The sequence below is a fragment of the Vicugna pacos genome, chromosome 22 (genome assembly GCF_048564905.1).
Source record: "Vicugna pacos chromosome 22, VicPac4, whole genome shotgun sequence".
Taxonomy (NCBI): domain Eukaryota; kingdom Metazoa; phylum Chordata; class Mammalia; order Artiodactyla; family Camelidae; genus Vicugna; species Vicugna pacos.
The window spans coordinates 15,479,242-15,496,733 of record NC_133008.1 but is presented as its reverse complement, the minus strand read 5'-3'; the positions used below and the strand labels follow the sequence as shown (position 1 = coordinate 15,496,733).

Sequence of the window (17,492 nt, the reverse complement as noted above, 5' to 3'; positions counted from 1 at the left end):
AGAAACTGTTCGATTAGAGAGTGTTACTCTTATGCCAGTGTTACAACCCAGCTTGTTTCCAGGAGGTGATGCTGGTATCGATCATTATTTTTAGTCTCTGAAATAATCTGTAGGTCTTAGATTGAGGAGCAATGGGATCCAACTCTCTTAATGAGGCCACTCCTTGCACGTTTAGCCCCGTGGAGCCGTGTTTGTCAGACTCACCACCCAGTGAACACCATGAACTTGAAAGAGGTCAGGGCCCATCCCAGGGATGGTACTAATGTGAAGGATGCCAGTCTGTGACACCTCCTCGCTGTGGCATTCTTATCCATGTCTGTCAGGCTGGTTGCCCTGAGTTATCCAATTTGAATCTCCTGAACCATGCCTTTCACACTCACATACCTCAGGTATTTATCCAAACACGTTGTAGGTTTACTTCCCTCAGATATCCAGTCATCCATCTGTTGCCTTCTGAGCAGAGCCATAAAGATCAAGCCAGACCCTATGCCTTACGTATGGAACCCCATATGATTTACAGCCTGGCTGAGTAGAAAATCATAAAACTTTCAGAACGTGGTTAATATATAACCATCAAAATAACAGAGTGCAATTCTAAATTTATGAGGCTGAACTTAACACTGAATATCAAATAAGAATCACATTGATCTCTGTAGTGGATGACTTAAAAACACATTAGGTGGCGTAACTGCAAGACAGTACATTGATTTAAGCATAAAATGCATAGCACTCAATACTTTACCACCTAACGTTTCTCAATAATGAACAAAGCTGTTGTATATTGATGAAAGGAAAATTATTTGTTTTGTTATATTACAGTGCTCATAAACATGCCTTGCGTTTACCCTGGGCAAACATGATTTGAATCACATTTAGCGAAGGGTGACATTGGATGGACATTTTACCAAATTTCCACTCGTTTCTCAAAATAGCTATACAGAAGCATAAACCTGATGACAGTTTTCTCTTTTTTTTTTAACAAAGAGGAAAGATTCAGACCAGGTAGGTACTGACTTTTTGTAGAAACACATTTTGCTATAAAATTTCTGATACTGATAAAAGCCATTCCCCATGGAGTTTTAAGGTCAATATCTCTAAATGCATGAGTCTGTCTTGTCAAATTATCATCCTATTCAGAAAAATCTCAAAGCATCTTTTAAAAGAGAAATAATAATCTTATGATGAAGACATGTTTTATTTAAAAAAAATCCTTTGCATTAAAAGAATCTGTCCGTTTTAAGTTTTGGATTGTTTAAAGGAGAATTTGGAAATTCGAATAGCTACAGGTGTCCAGGTAATGTAGGTAACATAAATGGATACAGTTGGTTCTATATGAGATGAAAAACGGTAGCTAACACTCAGCCAGCGATTTGTGGAGCCATTAGGTTGTGCTAGGACCCTGATTGACTGGACAGTGAGCGTCCCACTTCTCAGGTTCGTCCAATTGTTGTGTCTGGGTGGAGAACGATGCCAGATTTTGCGTTTTGCATAAAAGAAGTACAGATATGAGTATGAAGTCTCTTGATTTTAAATCATTAAAAGTAAAATTAAATGCAAAATTTAAGCCATCTTAGGTCAATTTTCAGTACACGAACTCCTAGCTTATGGCCTCTCATCTTAGGGCTTTTGAGAACATTGCTCCATGCAGAGAAGCAAGAGTCATTCTTCGCATTAGTAGGGGGAAAAATCAGTGGAAAGACCAAGTATATTCATGTGTTCAGAACTCACATGGGAAACACCACCACGATAAACCTTAATGCTATACTGCTTGCCCACTGTTGTGTTAGACGTTTTCATCAGGTTGGTGGTGATTTTGAGATGCACTAGTGAGAAAAGTTTCTTTGCAAGCTGATATTCCTGCCTCCTGAGTCTGAACAGGTGGAAATCACTGCCACGGCAAGCGAGTAGCATTTAATTAATCCACATGTTAATTGTCAAGCAAATCTAGCCATAGCGTTGGCTGACAGACTTCAGCACACTTGGACTTTTCTGTCACTCTTCCAACTTGAGGATCGCTGGGCGACTCCTTTTTGATAGAAAGGTGTTAAAAGAAAACTTTTTCTTTCAAATAAGAGACACTTATAAAAAAATTCTACAGCTTTTACTGTACGTTTGAATAAATCATATGTGCATATTTGTGACATTTATTTTACCTGTTGTATATGTTCTAACATTGTGTTTTCAGGCCATTTTTTTCTTTGTAATAAATTAACTTATTACTCTTCGTGACATGCAAGATGGACTGTGATGTTAAAGAATAATGTTTTCTAATTATCATTGACATTTGCAGAGAAGATTAAAATTTAATAAAATTAATTGTCCATCCTTGAATGGCTCACTTTGTAGTTAATCATAGAACTCTGATTTCTTCTACTCGTATGAAAACTTCTGAGTTCTTATGTCTTATTAATATCCATAATGAACCCTGCACTTAGGAAGCGTAGAAAAAGAGTTCGTTTTTTTTCCCTGTTGACATGGTTAGTATACTTTAACAAGAAAAAAAAAGTATTGATTGTGAAAGAAAATTCTGTGGTTGTCATTTTCCAAATGCAGTATTCGAGGTAGCCTCAGCTACCTTATTAGGTAACCTAACTTCTGGAGATCGTATCGGATGGTGAGGAATGCACCCTCCTCACCGAGATACGTCGCCAGTAATGAAATTTGAAGTGCTAGGGCCCCTTGCATCCATTTCTGAATCTATTATTGGTTGATTAAATTAACCGGTTGGATCAGTACAGTGAGAAGAGACGCAGTAATGATATTATAGAATTAGTATGCGATGATGAATTGTCAGGAGAAGTAGCTGTGACAGCCCTGTGGCCATGTGCACTTAGCCACGCAATTTATAGTCAGTTGGAGAGCCAAGGACTTTCCAGTTTGGGTTAGGAAATTTGTTCCTGCTTTTAACACAGTTTGAGGGATACGTGTGTAAGAGTGATGGAGAAAGGGGTGTTTAGTGGCAAATCCAGGAAGAAATCAAGTCTCTGTTTTTAGACACTGACATTTGCGTGATTTTCAGAAAATAAACCACAGTATATGGATTTTTGTAACAGTGCCAATTCTTTTAAATAGATTTATATGATAGTGCAGTTTCTTTACGCTTGCAGAAGATAATGTTACTTTGGGTAAGATAAAAGTAAATGCAATCTGGTATCACAATTTCCCTGCCTGTAAAACACTGTAAATTCTCATCTCTGTATTGCATTTACAGCAATCCTGAAAACATTGCTGGGATGTTTTGATTTAGAGACATTTGGGGCTCCTAATTGCAAGGAGTTTTTAAGCAACTTAAGATATAACATTACTTTTGTTTTGCTTTGCAACTGTTCGCAAGATGAACAGGCTGTCACATGCCTCTAAAAGGCTGGTGATGACAGTGGTGGACGATGCAGGTACTGACACACCACCACATTAGGCTAAATTTATGGCAGGATTTGCAAAACATGTACAACTGTGACGTCACCTCAATGCTACTATTATATGAGCATCATTCCCTGGCCATGTTTATTTCATTTCTATTTTAATGATTACTGAGAGCATATTCAGGAGTACAATGGACATGGGTACTGACAGTCTTACTCCAAACCAGATTCATGCAGACAACCGCTGTCTTTTTCTCTTAGTGGGCTATAGAAATTTGCCATGTGTAAATGATTCCTTTTATTCCTGGAGCAGGATGGTCATTTGATGACCAAGCAGAGTATGGAGTATGTATTTTTTTTTCTTTTACTTTTCTTTGTGGAGTTATTGTTTTCATCAGTTGCTAAATTGATTTCATAATTTCAAAGCAAACCCATCAGAAGATGTTGTCTTAGCACCTCTATGTACACCTTAGCCCCCTTCACCTTGTCCCAAACTTTAATTGCCCAGAATTATAAATTGAGAAGAGCTTCTTGCCAACTTTGTCAGTTGGGTCTTTCACTTTGAAGGTAATAGGAGGACACTTATCACTCCCTCCCTTTTCTCACTGTCACCAGTGTTTTGCGAGCTCCCTAAAGCCCTTCTCTGGGAGTTATTTTCGACTCTCTGCTTCCCCTTCCATGTCCAATTTATCACCAACACCTGCTGATTCTTTCCCAGCAGAGTCTCTTAGATCTGCCGCCCCCACCACCACTTTTTTTCCATTTCTAGAGCCACCATCCCTGTTCCCTTTCATCTTTCTGTGCCTGGAGAACCGTGCTGCTGTCCCACTGCATCTCTCTGCCACCTCCCCCCCGATGCCAGGAGAGTCTATGTATGCCACGCTGCCAGATGGATGCCTTAAATATTGATCGTATTCATTCATATTGCCTCCCTGTGGCACTGGGCCTTTTGCTTATTCTTACTTCAGCCCAAGGAACTTAGACACTTTTTTTCCTTGCTTCTTTTTTCCCCCTTTGCTTGGCACACATCGTTGGCTAATTACATTTGTCATTTATAATTTTTTTTGACCCAGGCACCATATAGGGCTTTTCCTATATCATCTAATTTAAGCCTTGCACCATTCCTGCAAGATCAGTGGAACAGTGCCCCTTTTATAGTCAAGAAAACAGAGGCTCAGAAATGTGAAATAACTTTCCCACTGAGATGCAGCTATAGGAGAGAGAACCAGGGTCCGAGGGATGTCTGTCTGGCTTTGCAGTGATGCAGAAGGCCACCGTGCAGCACTGGTACCCTTGCCCGTGTGGCTGTACTTCCATAACTGTTACCAAGCCTGAGTTGTACTGCTCACTGCGCAACAGGCCGATAAATCAAGAGACGAGGTGTTGGGGCAAGGAATAGCAGCTTTATTTGGAAAGCCAGCAGACCGAGAAGATGGTGGACTAGTGTCCAAAGGACCAGCTTACTCAAGTCAGAATTCAGGCTCCTTTTATACTAAAAAGGGGAGGGCATGGGGTTGGTTGTTGCCAACTTCTTGGTGTCAGAATCCTTTGTTCTTGCTGCTGACCACTTAGATCAGGTCACAGTGTTCCTGTAACCTCCAACAAGACAAGTGTGACTTTCTGTTCTGCAACTTTTTAATCTCTATATGAATGGAAGAGTGTTGTACCCTTAAAGGTCAGAGCCTTGAGAATGGGCTCTCCTGTATATTTCAGGCTCTAGGCAACGTTTTTTTACAAAAGGGGCAGAACCAGCGTGACTGAGAACAGGAAACACAGCACAGGTTGGAGCTAAAGGAACAGATCTAATACAGAGTCAGATTTCTTTTTCCCTATTACATTACCTTTGGGTGAATTTGAATTCTTTTTTAAAAATAAATGTATATGGAGAGATTTCTAAAACACACATGCAGTGAGTGCCATATTTTGTAAATACTGAATCTCTCTTATTTCCTCCCTTCATTCATGTTTTATTTCAAAATGCTCCCCCTCTTCCTTATAATGTGAAAGGGTGTGTATTTGATGTTTTTAGTGGGACTTAATAGCACAGGGAACTGTATTCAATTTCTTATAATACCAAATAATGGAAAAGAATCTGAAAAGAGAAAATAATTTGTATGTATATGTATAACTGAATCACTTTGCTGTATACCTGAAACTAACATTGTAAAGCAACTACACTTCAATTAAAAAATTTTAAAAAGCCAAGGTTATATGGAAAGAGAGGATTTGATATATTTCTGGAATTTCTTTTTAACGTATTAATGGCAGACCTGGAATGCCTGTTCCCAGAGGACATCCATTTCTGCATTTGACATATAACATGCTGCTTGCTCTCCTGTGACAGAAGCAGCAGATAATGTAAGGTAAATAAAAGCCCATATATGTCATTCCAAGGCTCTATAGGAAGAAACTGGGAAATAAAGGAGGACAAGACAGCTGAGAGATTCTCCAATGGAAACATTTGAGTCTTCCACTGGAGAGGAAGAAAGTGTATCAAATAGGTACAGAGAAGTTTACAGAAACGAGGTCTTCCATTAGGACTTTGGATTAGAGGTCACTTCTCAAGATGGTCTTCAAATACTCCTCGGCTCACAGACAATCTTAAGGTCTCCTGGAGCATGGATAGGACCTCAAAGGTCCAATATTTAATATTCAGTTTTCTGATAATTCGTGTCCCTCCTTCCCTTTGTGCACATGCAGAGACTGACTGCTTTTCCTTTGACATTTCTGTATTTTTTTTACTGCTTTTCCTTTGACATTTCTGTATTTTTTTACTGTATTAATTAAAGTGACACATTAGCCAATTAATTAATTAATTAATTAATTAATTGGCTAATGTGTCACTTAATATCTCTGCATGTCCATGTGTATCTTAGTCTCCATCCCAATCAGATTAAACTGCTCTGCAGAGACAGATAGAATCAAAATATTTTACATCTTCTGGGCAATACTTTGTACCCGTAGTCCCCGGTGAAGGTGAACATGAACATGTCACTTTGTAACGGTGGCTTGGTTGCTCTATTTTATTACAGTATTTCCATTTCCATAGACTACTTATATTTTCTTCCAGTATGAAACTAGTAAGGCAACATTTTGCAAACAAACCCCTGACCATCCAGCTACATCCGGAACAATGATCAGGGCTTAAATAGTAAAGAATCGGTGACCATTTGGAAGACTTGGAGATTTGGATACTTTCAAAATTTTATGTGATTAATGTCTGTACTTTTCTTTTTCATAACATTTTTTGTAAAAATAAATCTTGCAAATATATTTTCTCAAAGGAGGAAAATGTTACTTATTCTTAGGGTTTGTCTTATTTTGTTTTGCAAGGTCAAGAATGGGGAAATCAAAATTGGTCAAAGCAACCAGTGATGAATAGATCATACAGTGTCCTTTGGTATCAAGAACAAATATAAATCATTATCATATATATTTATCAATAAATAGATATGTCATTTTTTTAAGTTGTGATCGCTTCAGGGTAGTTTAAATGTTATCATTAAATAAGACAAAGCATTTAGGGAAGTTAAATAATTTGAATAAGGTGGATAACCATATTAAACAATCCAAACTTAGAATTATATACATATACACATGTATATTTATATTATAAAGTATGCAGTATTGTATCTATGTATAAAGACGTAAATGTAAAGATAATTACTTAAATATGTTGATAGCTAGATAGTTACAAAGAGAACATTTCATCAGCATCATTTCCCACTTTGCCTAGCACTCTGAAAAGCCCTGCTCAGTCAGAAGGCCGGAAGCAAAGAAATGGCTTTTTAAAAGTTACATTATACAGTTCAACACATCCCCTGCCTAACATTATACAAAGTACATCCATTCGACAGCCAGACAGGCTAAGTTGCAATCCTGAATTTTCACATGACTTTCTCTGTTTCTTTGGATGAGTTATGTGACTTCTCTTCAGTAAAACTATGAATAAAAATTACCTATGTTACAGGGCTGAGAAGAACCAAGGAGGGAAAACTCAGGTCTTATTGGAACTAAAATCAGGTTAAAAGAGAAGTTGCAAGTAACAAGAAGAGACTCACTCCGGTTTTGCCAACAGTAAACATTCTAGGACTTTGTAGCAACAGAGAAATTTTTATTTTTTAATGGAGAGAGTTAGAATTAAGTTGAACTTGAAGGGAAAAAGTGGTAGTTAAAATGATAGAAGAAGAGAGAGTAAAAGATAACTGTGTACGCAGGGACAGAGCTGTAATCTCTGCAGAGTGTGGTCAGGCACCTAACAAGTCAGGATGCCAGAAGCAAGAGTATTTTGCAGCCTGAAAAGCACATGTCCGTGAAAAGTGAACAGCTAGTCATTGCCCTGCCCCGGGAATGAACTCTGGGGGCACCGGTTCTCCGATTCTTCTACAGAATCCTGAAATCCAATTTTTGAGAAACCTTCTGATTTTTGAATAATATGATTTAAATTGTTAAAGCATTGTAGTACCAAAATCATAGGATCATGTGGACGCCTAGATGCTCACGTCTATAGCATACTGTGAGGCCCGTGTCTACCTGTAATGGGTATGACACAAGTGTGGCATAGCTGAGTGGAACCCTGGAAGGTCTATGACCTCCCCTCCTACCCGTCCTCCCAGCCTTGCTCCTCCCCAGCTACGCTGTCTTTGAACAAGCCAGACCTGCACCAACTTGGGAAGTTTCACCCTGGCTGTGCTCTCTGCCTCGAGCTGTCTTCTCCCAGGTATCTTCTTGTCTAACCCTGTCCCCAGTTTCAAACATCACCTTCTCAATAAGGCTGTTCTAGCTAATGGTAACTCCCTTCCCACCTCCACTTTACCCTGATAGCCCTTGTCTTTTTTCCAGAGCACTAAAACCCTCCAATCTGCTATGCCATTTGCTTATATATCACTAATTTTGCTTCTTATCTGTCTCTCCCTCTGGAATGTTTCAGGGTAGAAGAAGTTTTTGTTTTGTTTACTAATAAACTAGAAACATTTGTTGCAAAGTGAAATAAGTGAGGGGATGGATGCATTTGTGATTTAAAGACCATCATGAAAAAGAATAGATACACATCTTTTGGAGTTCAAGACTAAATTAAATTAACCAGAGCAGAGAGGACCTTCTTTCAAATTTAGGATTGAAGGGGTCAGAGCATTAAGAACTGGAAAAGGCTTATGAAATAGTGAAAGTATTTTGAGGTCACAGTTAAGCAGTAATAATGTTGATACTAAAACTTAAGAGTATTCTCTAATTAACAAAACATATAAAAAAAAAAAAAGAATTGTTGACATCTCAAAAGAAACAGTCACTTTTAGGCCACTGATCCATGCTATTCAGTGTTGTTTTTTCTGACAGTCGCAATAAAGATAATTATATTTGAGTGTTAATGGTTGTTTTGCAAAACCTTCTCACGGAGTAGTCACTTATACCAAAATTAACATTTCCACTGTCTGCACATTAACCTTGCTCTCAGTCAGTCAGCTACCTTAAGTGCCTATTGTAGCTCCGTGTAACTAGAGATCAGACTACTCCTGGTGTAGCATCTCATCACAGGGTGTTATCCGTGAGATGTTTAAAGAGAGTCCAGTCCACTCAGCAGGTGGCCCCTGTTGGAACCCCTAGAAAGAGCTTCCGTGAACAGAGAGACTCAATGGGCAATTTAATCTGCTAGTCCAGAGCACAGATTTTGGAGCTCGATAGTCTGGGTTTAAAATGGCTCTTCTAATTCTACTCACTCTGTAAACCAGACAGTTTCTTGGGAGGTTGTCTCCTTACCTATATAAAACAGAGACAATGGGAAAACCTACCACGTAAGATTATTGTTAATTGTACGAGCTAGTGCATGTAAGATTCCTCATATCACACTGTTCTCAAGTCTCACACGGTACTTGTGGTAGTATTCCTAGGAATGTTAAGATTGCCTTCCCCATTGAGAGGGTCCACCCATGGCTTTAATAAGTAATCATCATACCCGTTTGCCATTGGTGATGGTGATGATGGTAGTTTGGTCATTAGAACAGTTATTCTGTTTCAATTGGATATAACCTAGCCAAATATGTGCATATATATATATATTTATGAATGCATAACATTAGGCTAGCATTTTCACAATACTCAATTCTTTTGAAGTCCACAACATGCAGTTCAACATGATCATTTTTTTTATATTCCCCAATCAGCATCCCAGGAGATCTATTTATCCCAGCAAATCAACATATCCATGACTTCAGCTGTGAGCCTTTATGAACGTCAGTAGTCCAGAGCGAATAGGTAGGAAGATACCCTTTCAAGGGATTTTTCAGCTCTCTCCCAATCCCGTATATTGCAAAAGGACTCTGCAGCCACATGTTATCAGGCAGCCTCTCTGTCCATACTGGAGTGTTCTATAGGACGGTTCTGTGCTTATTTTGCATTTCCCTTCCCTGTGAGAAGATGACTCCAGGTGGGGAGAGGAGGGAGTTCCTAGGATGCACGCCGCTGATAGCCGTCGTCTCTTTGATGTCCATTTCCAGAAGAAAAATGTAAAGTGGAGTTACTTAAGGCCTTACTGTGGGGCGCCCCCTTGAATCTTAATGCATCCGCGTGAATCCGGATGCCAGGGCTGCAAGGAGCACACTGTCAGGGTACAGAAAATGAAGACCTCTTGGCTTTCAAGTTTAAATGCCCTGCTCAGCAGGGAGTCCAGAGAGATTTGTTCAACTGAAATGAGCTTATAATCAGGCTTTCATCCAAAGATAAGGAAGGACAACAGCCTGTAGTTTTACGATGCGCTCTTACCAGGAAAACACAAATAGATTTCTCTCTGCGTTGGTGCAGTGTTGACTCCTGCTCCTGTTCAGAATATTTCACACTGCAATCAGGAAAATTTTCCATTTTAGACCAGTAAGAAGAAAAAGTCACACATGAAACTATATATATATATTTTTTTTAAGCAGCACATAGGAAATGCAAATCGTTAATGTCTGCCATTCTCTCTTGTTTTTTCCAATTTCCTCTTATGATTTGGAGGGTGTTTGTAACACTTGCGTTTATTTATATAGAATGATTTTAGTATTTGTAGGGATCATGGAGACATTTACTCAGCGGAGTTAGCTAGCTTGAAAGACACAAATTAACTGCCAGTCAGCCCTTAATGAGAGCTTTATGGCATGATGTTTGAGCGCTTGTCTGTATGCACATACTGACCAGCCAAGCCACCTTTTGGATCTACTGTTGGTGAACTGGCTGGATGTTGAGGTGGGTAAAATGCATGGCTAGGTATTCTGTCCCCCGTGGGGTTGTCAGGCTGTTGTTTCTCACAAGGTTCCTGTGTTCTTAATGAACTGTTAACAAGCTGTCAATTACAATGTTTATGCAAATTAGGGAAAGAGACATTGAAGGATTGATGCGCTGGTGTTAAGAAAGCCTCCTTGAAATATTACAGTGTTAATAAGTCCTCTTTTAATAACTGTCCTGAAACATTTGCTGTCCTTTATCACTGAACCGTTCCCATGATGTGCGCAGTGGAAAAGGACAGCCCACATCTTCAGGGATGTGTGGGGAGCGTCGGTCTACAGGAAGCGTTTTGTTTTACCTGAGCAATTTGGGAATCGTTTTCATTCAACCTCGGCCATGAGCAAAGTTCAACTTTATGTGTTCTGAAATTCACGAGTAACTATTTTATGATTCTCACATGGGACGTATATTTTTCCCTTTCTTCTCACTGCAGACTCTCCACTGCAGTGAAATCATTGCTTTCTCCAAACCCCTTAAATGCCCTGCACTAACATTTGCTGTCCCTGATCCCATGTCTCTTTGTAGTACTTGAGATTGCCTCTTTAGAACAAATCCTTTTTGTGGTTGTGAACTGTCAAATTAAAAACACGTCTTTCAAAAATCTGCCTCTCTGCCTGTAACCCATGCACTGTTTTCTGGCCAGTGGCCAATACATCCACTCATTCTGTCTTGCTTTTTTTTTTTAAATCTCAAATGTTCTTGAATTTGTCAACCTAATACATGTCCATGTGTCCTTCAAGGTCCTGTACATCTCTTACATTTCTCTGCAGTTCTCTACAGTCCCCTTACCCCAGCGTACCTCAGTCCCTTTTTACAATGTCTCTGGAGTACTTTGAACAACTGAAATGCTGTCTACCATCACCACGTCCCCCACCCCCACCCCTCCCTCACACACAAAAACATGAGCTCCTTCAGAATCCCTCCTACCTCACACTCATCGTAATGAGTCACAAAATCACCTGTTTTCAACATTAGAAAAGAGCCCCCTCATGGCACTTTTGAAGAAATTCTGCTCAGACTTATGTTTTATAATAAAACGAAGGTTATTAAATGGTTCCTAATATTTATAAGTATAATAATTTTGCTGCAGTCTCATCACTTTTATTTTTAATTGTTATGATCAGAATTCTATCCAGATGGTTATTATGAGAGAGCAACCCTTTAAGAACGCTTCACCTCACAGTACAATTAACGCAGACATCTTCTCAAGGCTCTTAATATTCCCCCCAGAAATGTGAAATTACATCTTGTTTTGTTTTGTGAAAGTCATGTTTTGATTATATGAAATTGGTATTTTATGTGGGAAAAAAAAATCTTCTGTTCAGCTTTGAGCAGGGAGACTTGTGCACTTGTTAGCATATTACTTATTCCAAAATTATTGAAAATATTCTTGAAGGTTTTTTATTTTTAACCTCATACTCTCAGCCCTGGGAGTTACACTGTTTCATAAAGGAAATACCATGATCTACAGAAAAAAATCATGCATTCATATCTAGTTGAAATGATGGATTAAGCTGTTTTATTATAAGTATATCAAAAATGCAATAAATATTTGCCAATGAAATGTAGTTATCATGAGGTTTTGCACAGTGCAGTTTCATGTGAACGTCCAAGAGGAATATGGATGGCTTTATATGTTTGGTTATGGTACCTGCTCTACAGTTTGAAAAATTTATTTGTAAGTGTTGAAAATGTAAATATGAGAGTTTCAAGTATCTGGGAGCTATTTCTAAATACCACTTAACTCCTCCCAAGACAGATGAGGGCAGTATGAAACTGTAATTCTGATGACTGATAAAACAAGCCGGGCAATTGAAGGAAATAATCCAATAAACTAAAGGAAAAAAGTGAATCGGTCTTTTGAGAAGCAGGCAGGCGTGATGGGAAGAGCTGGGCTTGAGGTCAACAGCGTCTTGACCTCTTAGGGTCTTAGTGGCTTCATGGATAAACGGGGTGATAATGCCCGGCTCCGAGGATGAGCCTCTGGATTAAATAGGTTAATGGAGGTAAGTAAATAACCCTCCCTGAGTGCCTGCTGTGTGCCAGGCACTAGTCTAATGCATACTACATGCATGCTTCCATTTCTGTAGTTTCAACTCTACATAACGTATAGTTTGTGATGTTTGATACGTGTTTTTGGAGTTTTTTTTCCCCTTAGACATTTTTAGATTACCTTCCGGAGCGTATGTGCAATTTCTGTAGAAATAAGAGAAAGAGCAAAGTATTATAGTCTATTTGTCCTTAGTTCTACAACATAGTAACGATGTGAACATGGGAATAGGACTTAACTCTCTCTCTGCATCTCAGTTTCCTCACCTGGAAAACAGCAGTGGCTGCTGCTTCGGGGGGCGACAGGTGCTTCACAAGGCTGCTGAGAAGATGAGCTGAGACCATCCCTGGGACGTACTTCACTCAACGCCTGACACATAGCACGTGTCATGCCAATACGCGGGTGCTAAAAGAACTTCCCAAAGACAAAGGATGGTAGTAGAAAAGGGGGTTATTGGGTCTGTTATAGACAGCAGCAGGCCAGAGGTGAGGGGTGTCCGGGTGCACAGAGAGTTGCTTGTGGAGGGCTTTTATAAGGGAGAGTGATCTTTTACGACCTGTGCTGATGTGGCACCAGGGACAAGGGGGTTGCAGGTGCGTGATTGGCTTGTGTACGAGTTTCTGGTTGATCGATGTTGGGTTAACAGGGAAGGGAGGGGAGTTTGGTAGGGGGGTTGTGACCCGTCCTGGTGGTCAGGCTTCCGGGCATTGCATAGTTGATCATTATCTGGAGCAGTTCGTTCGGCTAAGGCAGGTATGTATTGGGAAAGGAAGGTTCTTTGCTAGCACTAAAGGCAGTAACTGGACACTTGAGGGGCCTTGGAGCAGGAATCTGCCAGATGTCTGTGGACCCTGCAGCGAGTGCTCAGTCACCAAGTGTTACTGTTAGTTGCAGAATCCCAGTGTGATTGTTACTAGTATTAAGGGTAATGTGATCTTTAGAAACCCTGCTGTAGATAAGAGGTCAATAGAAAGAGCTGGAATATTTTGTGGCTACTCATTTTTGCACGTGTCACATTCCTCTCGTGTTTCTTTAAATTAGACTCCGGGTCTTAGCAGTCTACCTTGCGTGATGCAGAGGACAAGGAAGACCTGGGGTCAGGAGGGACAAGTCTACCTGTTTCCCCTTGTCCCACTATCCTAACACCCTTAAGTGTTCTTTAGCCTGAGTCATAGTAGCTTCGTCTTTGCTTCCTCCACCCTCACCATTGATGTTAGGGATGCAAGGGGCTTCAAAATAAACTTAAGAACCAGGAATCCCTTTGTTCTGACCCTAGACACCACATCCCACAGGAGTACACTGCAGTCAGTCACTCTTTGAAATTCTTTAATTAATCTATATTTTGAAAAGTGTTTTCTTAAAATCGACATCACTCAGATTTTCATGAGCTTCTGCACTGTTACTGGATGTTGTCTCTCCGACTACGTTTGTCATGCCTCTTAACCATGGCCCACCCTCCCAAATCCTCCAGAAGTCTCAAGGGTTCTAAATGCATCCTTCCTGCTTACAGTAGCCTCATTGTTTTTCTCTCTTGATCTCTTCCTACAAGCCAAAGAGGTCATTTTTATTTTCCTTGATGGCCTTTGTAAAGACCACTCCTAGCAGACAATGTGTTAGTCTCATGGTTGTTTGTGGTAGCTGCGAGATTTCCCCTCTTTAACGCTGACAGGGAGAGGAGCCCAAAGTCAGCATGACTTTAGGATTTAGTTCAGACATAATAAAGGTTTCACAAGTTTACAGCATGTCCATGACGCAAAAGACATAGCAGTCTTGTGGGGGAAACAGCACAAATGTCCACCACGGGAAGGTATTTGCAAAGCAAAATTACCTGTTTTTCAGTACATCCCAAGCGCCCCCAATCATCCACTTTCTTCTTACACTTTGTCCAGCATGTGTATCTGACTACGCAGTCAACCAAGATTTAAGTTCTTCATTGTAAGCAACACCAGCATAGTAAGTAATCCAGCCCCATTCTTCCCTGCTGCTCACCATCTCTCACGTTGCTTTTTTATATCCTCGTAAATGAGAGAGAACCTCAGCCCTGCTACTTAAAAAAAAATAAAAAATAAAAAAAAGGAGGGTGCATATTGCTAACAGCTGCTTTCCATTCCACATAGTTCTCATCTGTCTGGCCAGCGTAGCTTTTTGGCTATGCAGTATGTTGGTCTGAAGAAGAATATATTGCATAAAACAAAATATTATCCATAGGGCTGTGATTCACAGAGAGATTACAGGGAATGTCTATTCATGAACCTGTTCTAGCCAAATGGTGCCTGTGTCTAGAACCAGACCGATTTTGTTGCAAATCGACTTTGGCCGGTAACTTGCTGTGCGAGCTTGGGGAGATCATTTAAACCTCATCTAAATTCCCCATTTCTCTTAAGTTCTGTGGTATTTTACCTCTCTGTCCACTGCCCAGCCTATGGCCAGTGCTTAGTAAATGTAACTATTATTATTATTGCTATTCCCATTATTGTGTAAGAGGAGATTTTTTCCAAGAATTACACAGGTCTTGTAGCACCTTTGAGATACATCTGGCTAGTAACTGTTAAAGGCCACAAGGCTGCCGGTAAAATATATTTCTCCTAGAATCCTAATATTAGTCATGCTAATATTGGTACTATATAAAAATGGTACTGTAAGATCACTTTATGTGCACTTCTGTTCAAAATAATATTAGTTTAAAATAATCTTGCAGATGTTTTATTAAAGAGTATCTGGATTTAAGCATTTTTATGACGTCTCCACATCCCAGCTACTGTTTTAACTGCTTTGCCATGATCGGGAGTCATCTTGTATTTGATGAATTTATTGTTTTAACTGAACTGATTTGTCTACTCTCTCAAAACGTGGGCAGTTGTCGACACAGTTCTCTCTTAAGTGTTGACTTTTAGTGTTTGTTGGCAAATCCTTGGGGAGAATTCAGAGACGTAGCAGCAAGTTGAATTCTAGGAAAGAAACAGAGAAGTATGCTGTAGATTTATTTTGATTCCTAAATGATTATCTCAAAGATCATCTTCATTACAAAAAGCTCCACCAGCCACATAAACACAAAAATTTTCAAGATCCTAGAATAAAAAACCACAAGGAGAGGCACGGTCCAGTTGCGGTTCTCCCAGCTGAAAGGCTGAGAGAAACAGGAGAGGGCTGAGAGGGCGTCATTTGGTCAGGATGTGCGGGTGTGTCCAGTTTTTATGTTCAGAGAAAGAAAAAGAAAAGAAAGAGAAAAAGAGAGAAGGAAGGAGAGCGAGGAGGAGGGACTGATGAAGGAAGGAGAGAGAGGGAATGAGTCAACAGTAACCATCTCTGGTTTCAGCATCTGGCACTCTGCTCAATTTTTCCATCCGTATTCTCTCATTGAGAATTTTTTCTGTGCTCTTTTTTTTAATTGGTTACTGTTAATCTTGCACATCTTTGAATATCTCAATTTTGAGTAAATATACTCTTCTTGCAGAAGACAAAATGGTATAGAAATTGAGATAATGCCCTCTTCCCAACAGATTATGGATTTTTAAAGAAACAATCCTCTCACTATTATGATTACGTGGAAACGCTTAGTAGGGAATGGATTCCAACTGCATCTAAAGCAGTAAGGTGCCTGGGATTGGCACAACCAAATTTCAGTTCCATATTTTTTTTTTTTGCAAACTTTCACAGGTTATTGAAATTCCTAAAGATTGTCATTGCCTCTGTTTTTAAAAATAACATTTTAATATGTTAAATATGTTTAAATATGTTCATAATCAGAAGCACACCTTTGCTGAATACTTAAATGTGCTAGTAGATCTCTGAGCCGGGGTCGCAGTTAAACTTCTTTTTTTATATCATCTCTGTTCACTCACACTTGATTACTTAAAGAAGTTTTGAAATTGAGAAAAGTGAATTTGAAATTTCACATGTGCCTTTTTCAAAAATGAAGAATGATAAATTTGCCTGGGCTACGTTTCCTGTGCTGTCATATTGAAGGCTTGAAAGATGTATGTGATGTGTTTGATTTTATCTCAAAATTGAGTAGCCTTGTTTTAGTGTAAAACCCTGAACAGTGTGGGGGAAAAGTATTTTTTTTATCCCTGGTTACCCTTATAAATGATATCCACCTTGAATAATTGTTCAGTCGAAGCTGAGCTCAATACCCAGAGAAAAATGTATTTCCTCTCCTTCTTAACAGTGGTTAGAGCCTCAGACAAGATAGTCCCATGCTTTGTTCTCTTGGACCCCATAATGCTTAGAAGTAGTTCACTGATAACATGTTCCATCACTAACAAAAATAAAATTCTTCTTCATCTGTAATGTCCTCTGGGTGTTAAACCCATCATTTTCCACATTCCCACAAAGCATTTATATACACATATAGTATTTTTTCCCTCTCTTCTGGCAGATCTATAAATGGAATTTTTGAATGGAAATCCTGTAATATAAATATCTTTGAAAGCCTTCTCATAGTTTTACCTGCTTTGCAATCAGCCATTTTCTCCTTCAAAATCAATGCCTCTCATTAAGACTGCTTCTGACAGGGATGAGGGTCTAGCGTGAGTTTGTAGAAAAGTGGTCATGATTTTGCCTGTGGGTTTGTTTTAATTGTTCTTTTCCATGCAGTCAGCTCTGTGGCTTGAACAGTGGAGATTTCATTTGTAAGCTTGCCTCCTATGTTTCCCCAAAGACTGTTGTGAGGACTAAATTAACCTATCCCAGATTACTGTTGCACATTTACTCTTTGCCAGGTCCCCCTCAAGGTGCTGCAGACATAGGTGTATACAAGACAGTACCTGTGTTTCTGGAATTTAATTCCAGTGGGGAAATCCTGAAAAAGAATGGGACAAAAATCA

At 39.5% G+C, this 17,492-nt stretch overlaps 1 protein-coding gene and 1 long non-coding RNA gene across 4 annotated transcripts in view; one reads left to right on the top strand and one right to left on the bottom strand.

Moving 5' to 3' along the window:
- LOC140688427 (teneurin-2-like) overlaps positions 1-17,492 on the top strand; it is a 595,904-nt gene that overhangs the window by 453,879 nt on the left and 124,533 nt on the right. The window lies entirely within an intron of this gene.
- Positions 15,525-17,492, bottom strand: part of LOC140688428 (uncharacterized) — an 89,452-nt gene continuing 87,484 nt past the window's right edge. The window contains exon 5 of the long non-coding RNA XR_012063119.1: positions 15,525-15,614. This is a non-coding gene — a long non-coding RNA (uncharacterized lncRNA). The remainder of the gene's footprint in view (positions 15,615-17,492) is intronic.